Source organism: Ascidia mentula, chromosome 5, assembly GCF_947561715.1.
Source record: "Ascidia mentula chromosome 5, kaAscMent1.1, whole genome shotgun sequence".
Classification (NCBI taxonomy): Eukaryota; Metazoa; Chordata; class Ascidiacea; order Phlebobranchia; family Ascidiidae; genus Ascidia; species Ascidia mentula.
In genome coordinates, this window is record NC_138570.1 from 21,923,776 (window position 1) to 21,939,967 (window position 16,192).

The window sequence follows — 16,192 nt, forward strand, 5'->3', positions numbered from 1 at the left end:
AATGTTTTAGTTGAGCTTTTTGGGGAAAAGTCTTTGTCATTCATGAAAAAAATTTTCTTGTTTGATTCTGTTGTTATTAAGCGAAATACTATATCTGACTCCACATTGTTTCACAATAATTGTTTTTACAGAGTTGTTGATATAGTTGTTGAAAATTGCCACATTTATTTTGTTGTATGTCAGTATACAAAAGTGCTAAACTTTTTTATAAACCCGGTTCATTCAAAAATTGTAGGGATACAAAGAATTTCCAACCTATGCAGTGACTATAAACTATTGTGCATGTCAAGTAATATAAAAAAGTGTTTTGTTTTACCATATAGAGAGGATTTAGTTGCTTTAATATTGCTTCACATGACCTAATGCATGTTTGGTGTCTTGCAGGAAATTGGTCTCACTATGAAAAAGTTTGTATGTGTAAAATTTAACAATGGCTCCACTGACATAGTGCCACGGTCATGGATGGTGGGATATTCCATGTGTAAGTGGCCTCAAATGTCAAACGAAGATATTAGGGCTTTAGCAAAAAATGAAGTTGAACCTGATGAGGAATGGAAGCAATACAGTTGTATGATCCTCTGTGAATCTAGTATGTAGTAATGTGATACAGTTCTGTTCCAATGTTACTAACAGTTCATTATTTAAGATGACTTTCACAAGTGCGAGGAAAAAGGTTATAGCACAGTAATGTTGAGTGAGACATCAGCAGATGATGAATTTGTTCCACCTCCTCTTGTAAGGACAGACAGTGAAAGTATTTACAAACGAGCAACAGCACCTCAAAATAGTGATTTGAGGAGAAAGCACAAGAGGTTTGTTACTATCAAAGGCTTAACATGGTTTGCAAGTAAAAATTGTTTGCCATGTGTTGTTAGAAAAAGTCCCCAAAAGGTTTTTCCTCAAACAAAGCATCCAAAATACCAAAACGAAGAATTGCTGTGTGAGATTCGGAGTGGATATTCTTTTATACGGAAACAGTAATATTTTAAATGATAAAATTGATAAATTGTCAGATTTAAATCTTTCAATGAACAGTGATTGTTCAAGCTCGGCAACTGAGCCATGGAAAATTGAAGCTGCTTGTACAGAGGAAGAGCTGGAATCTAATTTAAAACAATCTCTGGTATGACTGTCTTGAAAGTCATTTTTATGCAGATAATGATTTCTTTTTTTAAACACAGAATGCCAAATTGTTGGCTCAGCAAGTTGAAGTAAAATGTGTCCGAGCAACTTTCCGTAACTTTCTGAAAGTATTCATGGTCAAGGATTTGGCCATGCAATTTTCATGGTCTGGCATGGGAAGCGGACGTCAACAAGTGAAAAGAGCTTTCAAAAGCCACCAAATGTATGCACTCTTTCAAGGTATATACCTATTTTGTTTAAGTGTGGAAAACTGTCAATACATGTATGGACATGTGCAATTTGAACACTTTTCTAAATCATTTTTTTGCAATAGTTGTGATAGATAACCAATGTAGGCTGTTCTTGACAGTGTGAAGTGACTAATTTTGTTCCTGGTGCAGATAGTATTGTGGTAACAGTTCCAACAAATTGTAGTGACATGTTTTGATATAAGTGCTTATGTCATTTTTGTTATTTATATGCAGGATATGGTGGCCTATACATTTTTCCATAAGAAAAAAAAATTCGTTTCGAATTTCGTTTTCCCGAAACAAATTTTGTTTTGAAATAATCAATTTTGTTTCCAAAAGCAAAATTCGAAACAGAGTTCAAAACGAATTTCAGAAAAGGTGGTTATGGTCAAAAACGAAATTCGAAACAAATTTTTTGGAAAAACTTTTTTTTAAAAGTGAATATCGCTTGATGGAAACAAAGAGCTGATATTTAATATAATGACGTCAGTATTCAAAAACATATTTTTGTAAACAAATTTTGTTAACAAATCAAAGACCGTTTTGAAATGCCCAAATTTTGAAGTATCAAAAATGAAACTGTGAAAACAAAATTTGTTTTCGAAACAAAATTCGTTTACAAATGCCTTTAGTACGTTACTCACTATGTTGTAAACAGTGGGAAACAAATTATGTTTTCGAAACAAATTCGTTTACAAATGCCTTTGGATCGTTAGTATCTATGTTGCCCATAGCGGAAAACAAAATTCGTTTCCGAAACAAAATTCGTTTACAAATGCCTTTGGATCGTTACTATCTATGTTGCCCATAGCGGAAACAAAATTTGTTTTCGAAACAAAATTCGTTTACAAATGCCTTTGGATCGTTACTATCTATGTTGCCCATAGCAGGAAACAAAATTTGTTTTCGAAACAAAATTCGTTTACAAATGCCTTTGGATAGTTACTATCTATATTGCCCATAGCGGGAAACAAAATTCGTTTTCGGAACAAAATTCGTTTACAAATGCCTTTGGTTCGTTACTCACCATGATGTCTATAGCGGGAAACAAAAATTCGTTTTCGAAACAAAATTCGTTTACAAACGCCTTTGGATCGTTACTATCTATGTTGCCCATAGCGGGAAACAAAATTCGTTTTCGAAACAAAATTCCTTTACAAATGCCTTTGGATCGTTACTATCTATGTTGCCCATAGCGGAAACAAAATTAGTTTTCGAAACAAAATTCGTTTACAAATGCCTTTGGATCGTTACTATCTATGTTGCCCATAGCAGGAAACAAAATTTTTTTTCGAAACAAAATTCGTTTACAAATGCCTTTGGATCGTTACTATCTATGTTGCCCATAGCGGGAAACAAAATTTGTTTTCGAAACAAAATTCGTTTACAAATGCTTTTGGATCGTTACTATCTATGTTGCCCATAGCGGGAAACAAAATTTGTTTTCGAAACAAAATTCGTTTACAAATGCCTTTGTATCGTTACTATCTATGTTGCCCATAGCGGGAAACAAAATTCATTTTCGAAACAAAATTCGTTTACAAATGCCTTTGGATCGTTTCTATCTATGTTGCCCATAGCGGGAAACAAAATTCGTTTTGGAAACAAAATTCGTTTACAAATGCCTTTGGATCGTTACTATCTATGTTGCCCATAGCGGGAAACAAAATTCGTTTTCGAAACAAAATTCGTTTACAAATGCCTTTGGATTGTTGCTATCTATGTTGCCCATAGCTGGAAACAAAATTCGTTTTCGAAACAAAATTCGTTTACAAATGCTTTTGGATCATTACTATCTATGTTGCCCATAGTAGGAAACATAATTTGTTTTCGAAACAAAATTCGTTTACAAATGCCTTTGGTTCGTTACTCACCATGATGTCTATACCGGGAAACAAAAATTCGTTTTCGAAATTAATTTCGTTTTCAAATGCTTTGGTTCGTTACTCACCATGTTGTACATAGTGGGAAACATAATTTGTTTTCGAAACAAAATTCGTTTACAAATGCCTTTGGATCGTTACTATCTATGTTGCCCATAGCGGGAAAAAAATTCGTTTTCGAAACAAAATTCGTTTACAAATGCCTTTGGATCGTTACTACCTATGTTGCCCATAGCGGGAAACAAAATTCGTTTTCGAAACAAAATTCGTTTACATATGCCTTTGGATCGTTGCTATCTATGTTGCCCATAGCGGGAAACAAAATTCGTTTTCGAAACAAAATTCGTTTACAAATGCTTTTGGATCGTTACTATCTATGTTGCCCATAGCGGGAAACAAAATTCGTTTTCGAAACAAAATTCGTTTACAAATGCCTTTGGATCGTTGCTATCTATGTTGCCAATAGCGGGAAACAAAATTCGTTTTCGAAACAAAATTCGTTTACAAATGCCTTTGGATCGTTACTATCAATGTTGCCAATAGCGGGAAACAAAATTCGTTTTCGAAACAAAATTCGTTTACAAATGCCTTTGGATCGTTACTATCTATGTTGCCCATAGCGGGAAACAAAATTGGTTTTCGAAACAAAATTCGTTTACAAATGCCTTTGGATCGTTACTATCTATGTTGCCCATAGCGGGAAACAAAATTCGTTTTCGAAACAAAATTCGTTTACAAATGCTTTTGGATCGTTACTATCTATGTTGCCCATAGCGGGAAACAAAATTCGTTTTCGAAACAAAATTCGTTTACAAATGCCTTTGGATCGTTGCTATCTATGTTGCCAATAGCGGGAAACAAAATTCGTTTTCGAAACAAAATTCGTTTACAAATGCCTTTGGATCGTTACTATCAATGTTGCCAATAGCGGGAAACAAAATTCGTTTTCGAAACAAAATTCGTTTACAAATGCCTTTGGATCGTTACTATCTATGTTGCCCATAGCGGGAAACAAAATTCGTTTTCGAAACAAAATTCGTTTACAAATGCCTTTGGATCGTTGCTATCTATGTTGCCCATATCAGGAAACAAAATTCGTTTTCGAAACAAAATTCGTTTACAAATGCTTTTGGATCGTTACTCTCTATGTTGCCCATAGCGGGAAACAAAATTCGTTTTCGAAACAAAATTCGTTTACAAATGCATTTGGATCGTTACTATCAATGTTGCCCATAGCGGGAAACAAAATTCGTTTTCGAAACAAAATTCGTTTACAAATGCCTTTGGATCGTTACTATCTATGTTGCCCATAGCAGGAAACATAATTTGTTTTCGAAACAAAATTCGTTTTCAAAGGATTTTGATCCGTTACTCACTATAGTGACCATAGTGGGAAACCAAATTTGTATTTGTGTTTAAAACTTCACGTCAATTGACTTCAAAATAAAGCAAAGGTAGGCGGCCAACCATCAGAATTTGACAGTAGCCATCATGCCTTAGCAGTTTTCAATGCTCGTTTTGTTCTGGTATCTAGTATTTGTGTGCAAAATTTCAAGTCCCCTGATATTAAAATGTTCAAATCACAGGCGGGCAACTCTCAAAATTACATAATTTCGCCGAAACTTAGCCACCATAGTGCCAAACATGCGTTTTCGTTCGCGAATAAAAAACTAAAGGACATAGGCCAATTTGGTTTCTATTGTTCGTTTTGCACTGGCATCTAATATTTGTGTGCAAAATTTCAAATCGCTTGATGGAAAAATGTTGAAATCACAGGCGGTCAACTGTCAAAATTAGTTAGATCCGACGAACCTTAGCCACCATAGTGTCAAACGAACAAAAAACTACCTTCACGAACAAAAAACTAAAAAACATAGGCCAATTTGGTTTTCACTGCTTGTTTTGTACTGGCATCTAGTATTTGTGTGCAAAATTTCGAGTCGCTTGATATAAAATTGTTCAAATCACAGGCGGGCAACTCTCAAAATTACGTAATTCCGCCGAGCCTTAGCCACCGTAGTGCCAAACATGCGTTTTCCTTCGCGAATAAAAAACTAAAAGACATAGGCCAATTTGGTTTTCACTGTTCGTTTTCTACTGGCATCTAGTATTTGTGTGCAAAATTTCAAGTCGCTTGATAAAAAAATGTTCAAATTGCAAGCGGGCAACTGTCAATTTGAGTTAATTTCGCTGAAACTTAGCCACCATAGTGCCAAACATGCGTTTTTGGTCGCGAATAAAATACTAAAAGACATAGGCCAATTTGGTTTTCACTGATCGTTTTGTACTGGCATCTAGTATATGTGTGCAAAATTTCAAGTCGCTTGATATAAAAATGTTCAAATTGCAAGCGGGCAACTGTCAATTTGAGTTAATTTCGCTGAAACTTAGCCACCATAGTGCCAAACATGCGTTTTTGGTCGCGAATAAAATACTAAAAGACATAGGCCAATTTGGTTTTCACTGCTCGTTTTTTACTGGCATTTAGTATTTGTGTACAAAATTTCAAGTCGCTTGATATAAAAATGTTCAAATCGAAGGCGGGAAGATCTCCAAATCAGTTAATTCCGCCGAACCTTAGCCAGCATCATAGTTTGAGCATGCGTTGTTGTTCACCAACAAATTTCCAAAGGACATAGGCTAATTTGGTTTCCACCGCTCACTTTGCATTGGCATCTAGTATTTGTGTCCTTTAGAATTTTATTGGTGAACGAAAACGTATGTTCGAAACTATGTGGCTAAGGATCGGCGAAAATAACTCAAATTGACAGCTGCCCGGCTGCAATTTGAACATTTTTATATCAAGCGACTTGAAATTTTGCACACAAATACTAGATGCCAGTATACAAAACGAGCAGTGAAAACCAAATTGGCCTATGTGTTTTAGAATTTTATGGTGAACGAAAACGCATGTTTGAGACTATATGGTGGCTAAAGTTCGGCGGAATAAATTGATTTTAATAGTTGACCTCCTGCGATTTAAACATTTTTATATCAAGCGACTTGAAATTTTGCACACAAATACTAAATGCCAGTACAAAACAAGCAGTGAAAACCAAATTGGCCTATGTCTTTTAGTATTTTATTCGCGACCAAAAACGCATGTTTGGCACTATGGTGGCTAAGTTTCAGCGAAATTAACTCAAATTGACAGTTGCCCGCTTGCAATTTGAACATTTTTATATCAAGCGACTTGAAATTTTGCACACAAATACTAGATGCCAGTGCAAAACGAACAAGAAAAACCAAATTGGCCTATGTCTTTTGTTTTTATATTCGCGACCGAAAGCGCATGTTTGACACTATGGTGGCTAAGGTTCGGCGAAATTAACTCAATTTGACAGTTGCCCGCTTGCAATTTGAACATTTTTATATCAAGCGACTTGAAATTTTGCACACAAATACTAGTTGCCAGTACAAAACGAGCAGTGAAAACCAAATTGGCCTATGTCCTTTAGTTTTATATTCGCGACCGAAAACGCATGTTTGACGCTATGGTGGCCAAGGTTCGGCGAAATTTACTCAAATTGACAGTTGCCCGCTTGCAATTTGAACATTTTTATATCAAGCGACTTGAAATTTTGCACACAAATACTAGATGCCAGTGCAAAACGAACAATAAAAACCAAATTGGCCTATGTCTTTTAGTTTTTTATTCGCTACCGAAAACGCATGTTTGACACTATGGTGGCTAAGGTTCGTCGAAATTTACTCAAATTGACAGTTGCCCGCCTGCAATTTGAACATTTTTGTATCAAGCGACTTGAAATTTTGAACACAAATACTAGATGCCAGTGCAAAACGAACAAGAAAAACCAAATTGGCCTATGTCTTTTAGTTTTATATTCGCGACCGAAAACGCATGTTTGACACTATGGTGGCTAAGGTTCGTCGAAATTAACACAAATTGACAGTTGCCTGCCTGCAATTTGAACATTTTTATATCAAGCGACTTGAAATTTTGCACACAAATACTAGATGCCAGTGCAAAACGAACAAGAAAAACCAAATTGGCCTATGTCTTTTGTTTTTATATTCGCGACCGAAAACGCATGTTTGACACTATGGTGGCTAAGGTTCGTCGAAATTAACTCAAATTGACAGTTGCCCGCTTGCAATTTGAACATTTTTATATCAAGCGACTTGAAATTTTGCACACAAATACTAGATGCCAGTACAAAACGAGCAGTGAAAACCAAATTGGCCTATGTCCTTTAGTTTTATATTCGCGACCGAAAACGCATGTTTGACGCTATGGTGGCTAAGGTTCGGCGAAATTTACTCAAATTGACAGTTGCCCGCCTGCAATTTGAACATTTTTATATCAAGCGACTTGAAATTTTGCACACAAATACTAGATGCCAGTACAAAACGAGCAGTGAAAACCAAATTGGCCTATGTCCTTTAGTTTTATATTCGCGACCGAAAACGCATGTTTGACGCTATGGTGGCTAAGGTTCGGCGAAATTTACTCAAATTGACAGTTGCCCGCTTGCAATTTGAACATTTTTATATCAAGCGACTTGAAATTTTGCACACAAATACTAGATGCCAGTACAAAACGAGCAGTGAAAACCAAATTGGCCTATGTCCTTTAGTTTTTTATTCGCGACCGAAAACGCATGTTTGACACTATGGTGGCTAAGGATCGGCGAAATTTACTCAAATTGACAGTTGCCCGCCTGCAATTTGAACATTTCTATATCAAGCGACTTGAAATTTTGCACACAAATACTAGATGCTAGTACAAAACGAGCAGTGAAAACCAAATTGGCCTATGTCCTTTAGTTTTTTATTCGCGACCGAAAACGCATGTTTGACTCTATGGTGGCCAAGGTTCGTCGAATTTAACTCAAATTGACAGTTGCCCGCTTGTAATTTGAACATTTTTATATCAAGCGACTTGAAATTTTGCACACAAATACTAGATGCCAGTGCAAAACGAACAATAAAAACCAAATTGGCCTATGTCTTTTAGTTTTTTTTTCGCTACCGAAAACGCATGTTTGACACTATGGTGGCTAAGGTTCGTCGAAATTAACACAAATTGACAGTTGCCTGCCTGCAATTTGAACATTTTTATATCAAGCGACTTGAAATTTTGCACACAAATACTAGATGCCAGTACAAAACGAGCAGTGAAAATCAAATTGGCCTATGTCCTTTAGTTTTTTATTCGCGACCGAAAACCCATGTTTGACACTATGGTGGCTAAGGATCGGCGAAATTAACTCAAATTGACAGTTGCCCGCCTGCAATTTGAACATTTCTATATCAAGCGACTTGAAATTTTGCACACAAATACTAGATGCCAGTGCAAAACGAACAAGAAAAACCAAATTGGCCTATGTCTTTTGTTTTTATATTCGCGACCGAAAACGCATGTTTGACACTATGGTGGCTAAGGTTCGGCGAAATTAACTCAAATTGACAGTTGCCCGCTTGCAATTTGAACATTTTTATATCAAGCGACTTGAAATTATGCACACAAATACTAGATGCCAGTGCAAAACGAACAAGAAAAACCAAATTGGCCTATGTCTTTTGTTTTTATATTCGCGACCGAAAACGCATGTTTGACACTATGGTGGCTAAGGTTCGGCGAAATTAACTCAAATTGACAGTTGCCCGCTTGCAATTTGAACATTTTTATATCAAGCGACTTGAAATTTTGCACACAAATACTAGATGCCAGTACAAAACGAGCAGTGAAAACCAAATTGGCCTATGTCCTTTAGTTTTATATTCGCGACCGAAAACGCATGTTTGACGCTATGGTGGCCAAGGTTCGGCGAAATTTACTCAAATTGAGAGTTGCCCGCTTGCAATTTGAACATTTTTATATCAAGCGACTTGAAGTTTTGCACACAAATACTAGATGCCAGTGCAAAACGAACAATAAAAACCAAATTGGCCTATGTCTTTTAGTTTTTTATTCGCGTCCGAAAACGCATGTTTGACACTATGGTGGCTAAGGTTCGTCGAAATTTACTCAAATTGACAGTTGCCCGCCTGCAATTTGAACATTTTTATATCAAGCGACTTGAAATTTTGAACACAAATACTAGATGCCAGTGCAAAACGAACAAGAAAAACCAAATTGGACTATGTCTTTTAGTTTTATATTCGCGACCGAAAACGCATGTTTGACACTATGGTGGCTAAGGTTCGTCGAAATTAACACAAATTGACAGTTGCCTGCCTGCAATTTGAACATTTTAATATCAAGCGACTTGAAATTTTGCACACAAATACTAGATGCCAGTGCAAAACGAACAAGAAAAACCAAATTGGCCTATGTCTTTTGTTTTTATATTCGCGACCGAAAACGCATGTTTGACACTATGGTGGCTAAGGTTCGTCGAAATTAACTCAAATTGACAGTTGCCCGCTTGCAATTTGAACATTTTTATATCAAGCGACTTGAAATTTTGCACACAAATACTAGATGCCAGTACAAAACGAGCAGTGAAAACCAAATTGGCCTATGTCCTTTAGTTTTATATTCGCGACCGAAAACGCATGTTTGACGCTATGGTGGCTAAGGTTCGGCGAAATTTACTCAAATTGACAGTTGCCCGCCTGCAATTTGAACATTTTTATATCAAGCGACTTGAAATTTTGCACACAAATACTAGATGCCAGTACAAAACGAGCAGTGAAAACCAAATTGGCCTATGTCCTTTAGTTTTATATTCGCGACCGAAAACGCATGTTTGACGCTATGGTGGCTAAGGTTCGGCGAAATTTACTCAAATTGACAGTTGCCCGCCTGCAATTTGAACATTTTTATATCAAGCGACTTGAAATTTTGCACACAAATACTAGATGCCAGTACAAAACGAGCAGTGAAAACCAAATTGGCCTATGTCCTTTAGTTTTTTATTCGCGACCGAAAACGCATGTTTGACACTATGGTGGCTAAGGATCGGCGAAATTAACTCAAATTGACAGTTGCCCGCCTGCAATTTGAACATTTCTATATCAAGCGACTTGAAATTTTGCACACAAATACTAGTTGCCAGTACAAAACGAGCAGTGAAAACCAAATTGGCCTATGTCCTTTAGTTTTTTATTCGCGACCGAAAACGCATGTTAGACTCTATGGTGGCCAAGGTTCGTCGAATTTAACTCAAATTGACAGTTGCCCGCTTGTAATTTGAACATTTTTATATCAAGCGACTTGAAATTTTGCACACAAATACTAGATGCCAGTGCAAAACGAACAATAAAAACCAAATTGGCCTATGCCTTTTAGTTTTTTATTCGCTACCGAAAACGCATGTTTGACACTATGGTGGCTAAGGTTCGTCGAAATTAACACAAATTGACAGTTGCCTGCCTGCAATTTGAACATTTTTATATCAAGCGACTTGAAATTTTGCACACAAATACTAGATGCCAGTACAAAACGAGCAGTGAAAATCAAATTGGCCTATGTCCTTTAGTTTTTTATTCGCGACCGAAAACGCATGTTTGACACTATGGTGGCTAAGGATCGGCGAAATTAACTCAAATTGACAGTTGCCCGCCTGCAATTTGAACATTTCTATATCAAGCGACTTGAAATTTTGCACACAAATACTACATGCCAGTACAAAACGAGCAGTGAAAATCAAATTGGCCTATGTCCTTTAGTTTTTTATTCGCGACCGAAAACGCATGTTTGACACTATGGTGGCTAAGGATCGGCGAAATTAACTCAAATTGACAGTTGCCCGCTTGCAATTTGAACATTTTTATATCAAGCGACTTGAAATTATGCACACAAATACTACATGCCAGTACAAAACGAGCAGTGAAAACCAAATTGGCCTATGTCCTTTAGTTTTATATTCGCGACCGAAAACGCATGTTTGACGCTATGGTGGCTAAGGTTCGGCGAAATTTACTCAAATTGACAGTTGCCCGCTTGCAATTTGAACATTTTTATATCAAGCGACTTGAAATTTTGCACACAAATACTAGATGCCAGTACAAAACGAGCAGTGAAAACCAAATTGGCCTATGTCCTTTAGTTTTATATTCGCGACCGAAAACGCATGTTTGACGCTATGGTGGCTAAGGTTCGTCGAAATTAACTCAAATTGACAGTTGCCCGCTTGCAATTTGAACATTTTTATATCAAGCGACTTGAAATTTTGCACACAAATACTAGATGCCAGTACAAAACGAGCAGAGCAAACCAAATTGGCCTATATCCTTTAGTTTTTTATTCGCGACCGAAAACGCATGTTTGGCACTATGTTTGCCAAGGATCGGCGAAATTAACTCAAATTGAGAGTTGCCCGCCTGCAATTTGAACATTTTTATATCAAGCGACTTGAAATTTTGCACATAAATACTAGATGCCAGTGCAAAACGAGCAGTAAAAACCAAATTGGCCTATGACCTTTAGCTTTTTATTCGCGACCGAAAACGCATGTTTGACTCTATGGTGGCTAAGGTTCGTCGAATTTAACTCAAATTGACAGTTGCCCGCTTGTAATTTGAACATTTTTATATCAAGCGACTTGAAATTTTGCACACAAATACTAGATGCCAGTGCAAAACGAACAAGAAAAATCAAATTGGCCTATGTCTTTTAGTTTTATATTCGCGACCGAAAACGCATGTTTGACACTATGGTGGCTAAGGTTCGTCGAAATTTACTCAAATTGACAGTTGCCCGCTTGCAATTTGAACATTTTTATATCAAGCGACTTGAAATTTTGCACATAAATACTAGATGCCAGTGCAAAACGAGCAGTGAAAACCAAATTGGCCTATGTCCTTTAGCTTTTTATTCGCGACCGAAAACGCATGTTTGACTCTATGGTGGCTAAGGTTCGTCGAATTTAACTCAAATTGTCAGTTGCCCGCCTGTAATTTGAACATTTTTATATCAAGCGACTTGAAATTTTGCACACAAATACTAGATGCCAGTGCAAAACGAACAATAAAAACCAAATTGGCCTATGTCTTTTAGTTTTTTATTCGCGACCGAAAACGCATGTTTGACACTATGGTGGCTAAGGTTCGGCGAAATTTACTCAAATTGACAGTTGCCCGCCTGCAGTTTGAACATTTTTGTATCAAGCGACTTGAAATTTTGCACACAAATACTAGATGCCAGTGCAAAACGAACAATAAAATCCAAATTGGCCTATGTCGTTTAGTTTTTTATTCGCGACCGAAAACGCATGTTTGACACTATGGTGGCTAAGGTTCGGCGAAATTTACTCAAATTGACAGTTGCCCGCCTGCAGTTTGAACATTTTTGTATCAAGCGACTTGAAATTTTGCACACAAATACTAGATGCCAGTGCAAAACGAACAATAAAAACCAAATTGGCCTATGTCGTTTAGTTTTTTATTCGCGACCGAAAACGCATGTTTGACACTATAGTGGCCAAGGATCGGCGAAATTAACACAAATTGACAGTTGCCTGCCTGCAATTTGAACATTTTTATATCAAGCGACTTGAAATTTTGCACACAAATACTAGATGGCAGTACAAATCGAGCAGTGAAAATCAAACTGGCCTATGTCCTTTAGAATTTTGTTGCTGAACGAAAACGCATGTTTGAGACTATGGTGGCTAAGGTTCGGCGGAAATAATTGATTTTGAGAGACCGCCTGCGATGGTGGTCGAAAAATTTTTTGACATTTTTGAATCAAGTGACTTTGAACTTCACACGCAAATTACAGATTCTGTTTCCACTATGAACAACATATTTGTGTCGGACTAATGGTATTACAACACAGTGATTAATGGATCAACGGCATTTGTAATCGAATTTTGTTTCGAAAACAAATTTTGTTTCCCACTCTATACAACACAGTGATTAACGGATCAAAGGCATTTGTAATCGAATTTTGTTTCGAAAACAAATTTTAATTCATGCTATGTTCATGATGTTTTTGTGCAACTTTTTGCATTTTTGAATAGATAAAATCAGTTATCACAGTATATATAGACGTAAGTTATACTTACTGAGGCGTTTCAACTTTAAATTAAGAAACGTTTTGCTTCAACATATGCCCTACTCACACATATTTCGCACAGCGTTTGTTTCGTGTGATAGTGGATGAAAATCTAGTTTGTTTTGGATTAATTCGTATGACATGTTCCAACAGATTAATTTTATAAATTAGTTGAAAAAGATTTCTGATTTAGGAACAATCCTTAACCCCGGCCCCATTATCTCACGTTTGGACCAACATTGTCCAATTTATCCGATAGTGTTGATTTAAATAGCTCATTTGACACCTGTATAACCTAGCATTTTTATTCCATAATATGTTACAGCACGTTTGCGTAACGCTTCTAATTTCAAGTATGGCCCTCTACCCTCATCATGTGGCCAGTCGTCGTCAAGAATTTTGTTCACAAAATTCGTTCACAAAATTCGTTTACAAAATTTCAATTTTGTTTCCCACCATTACATAGGTAAGGATATTTAAGTGCATATCTTATGAAACATTAACATGGTATACTTTCTCTAACATCTGCCCCAGCAATAACATACATAGTTATTATTAATTTAAGATTTGGGTTAAGTAATGTAAAATAACATAAATCGTTTTTCTAAAAAAGTGGATGTTGTAGCGGACACCTCGCTAAAGTGTGTTGTTAATGGACAAAAACATTTACGTTCAGATGTTCTTCAAAACACTTGCCATCGTGACGTCAGCCGCGAGGAAATAACCAATGCAATCAAGCGTGTGTTCAACGGAGTGCCTGATTGGGATGGCGGCAGGCAACATCGCCTGAAATCGACTGCAGGACAATAGAGGGACAAAATTTCGTTGTGTGTTCGCTTGTTCAAATAAACAACAAATGTCGTACATTTGCCTTTGTATGGCATTTGTTTGGGACAATTGAAGTTTATGCTTGTTTTTGTTATATCTTGCAAAAGCCAAGTGTGGAGGTGAACAGGGACTTCAACGAACAAGCTAGGCCCTTGTATGAAAATTGAAACAATTAAGGGCCGAAAAAGGCCGTTGTTGCATTTGAGACATATATGCCAGGTATATACACCAGGGTCATGTTAGGCTTCGGCATATGGCCCATACCTTTTGACAAACAAAAACGAACTTATTCTGTACAAGGGCCCAACATAAATTTTTGTTTGGGTATGAGTTTACTTTGCCAGATATAATAGATGATTTAACTAGAAAGCCTGCTGCAACCCGTATTTTTAATTTCTGATTAAACTAAAAGGCTGCATTTTCCTGGAATGTGTTCACAACAACACCATGGTAAGAGTATTCAAGTGAAAATTTCATGTTTAGTAGTATTAATTATCTCTGTCCTTCTTCACAGGATCCTTTTCAGAAGCTGCCTAATCCCGTAATCCCATGTACAATTGAGTGTCAGAAAAGACTGAATGGAATGTTTCATACCAGCCCAATGTTAATTAATTTGAAACAAATATGCAGAAGATGTGATAGTTACATAACATAAACTTGTGTCAAGGCATTCTTGTCATATTTTCTTTTTTTTTTGACGAACAGAAAAGGTTTACATAAGCCTGCTTTTGTATTTTATGGTTGATTGTTGTTCACAAAATCCTTGCATAAATAAGATGCAGTAGCCTAAATATGAATAAACAACCAGTTTGCATTGATTGTTATATTATAGCACATCCAGCAGCAAATGAAAACAGTTAACACAAGTGCATTCTTCTTTCAAGCAAGTGTCAGCATTCCTGCAATGCATTTGTTTCCTTCAGGTCTCCAAAATGCAACTTAGGTCCTCAAAACGAATGTTGCTTTTTTGTATCTTGATGCTTGTACAATTCATTTAACGCTTGCGCAGTATTTATCAAAATTAACTCGAGTAAGCACATCCTTCTCGCCCCTGCAGCATAGAGCATAGTTGTACTAGAACTAGTTTATTACTTTTAAGGTTTATTGTAAACAGCAAACCCTCAACGCACAACCTCATAAACAACTTACCTAATCCTAACTTCTTCGCGGCACTTGTCGCAACTGGGTTTAAGCTGATTTAATCGCTTAAGCTGTCCCGTAAACCACTCTTCGCGTTAGATCGAAGGCCGAGACGGCTTAAGACGCTTGCCTTTTTCTCTTCGCCGAAAACGAGAGAGTCGGATCGGCGAGTCAGCTTCGAAGCCGTCTTAAACCGTCATGTAAACGGGGTTAATGTTTAAACAAAGTCTGTAGACCTTTAAGGTTTACCCTCCAATTTAATTCGTTAAAACAACAAAACACATCGACAATTTACAAACAACGCATCGAATCGTGTCCCAAACAATAGCTCGTATAGCTAGGCGACAATCTCTCTCTTGGTCTTTTACTTGTCTCTTGTTGTCTCTCTGATTATTTGACAAATTTGAATGGAATATATAGCCAGAGAAAGTGCAGTTAATTGGGTTCAGGTAAAAGGAAGACTACTTAAAAAATGACGTTTGTGTTAAATGTTATGACAAGATTGGTTTAGGACGTCTTAATGAGGTGTACGGAGCGCTACTTGTGTCATCCAGCATGAATGATGAATGTTCGTTCAGTCTAATCGAGTTGACGTGAGTTTGGGGAGTGCCCGTGGCTAATTGTAACAGGTTGATGGCGGTACAAAGCAATTGCGTGTTAAACAATAGCACCACAATACTGGGAACTGTTCTTTGATTTGATGTGATAGATGCATGGCAGAGCTGGAATTTCATTACATTCCATCAACAATAATTCTTGAAAAAATTCTGCTGGTAAGTTATCCCACTTATCGTCTCAGTGGTGGTCTCCATCCCAACCTTCAGTTTAAATTTATTTTGTATAGTTAAAGTATGTCATATATGTCTTCAGTAATAATGTATTAAAATCCCAAAACAGCGATCTGTAGACAGCTCAGATCGATTTATTGAGAGAAAAATATATTTCGCCTAAAACGGCATCATCAGTTTCTCCATTTACCAAAATATGTCTTCAGTAAAAGA

General features: G+C 36.8%; 1 pseudogene; it reads left to right on the forward strand.

The window, feature by feature from the left end:
* Positions 1 to 366: 366 nt before the first annotated feature.
* On the forward strand, positions 367 to 14,033 carry LOC145903232 (uncharacterized; annotated as a pseudogene).
* The last annotated feature ends 2,159 nt before the right edge of the window (positions 14,034 to 16,192 follow it).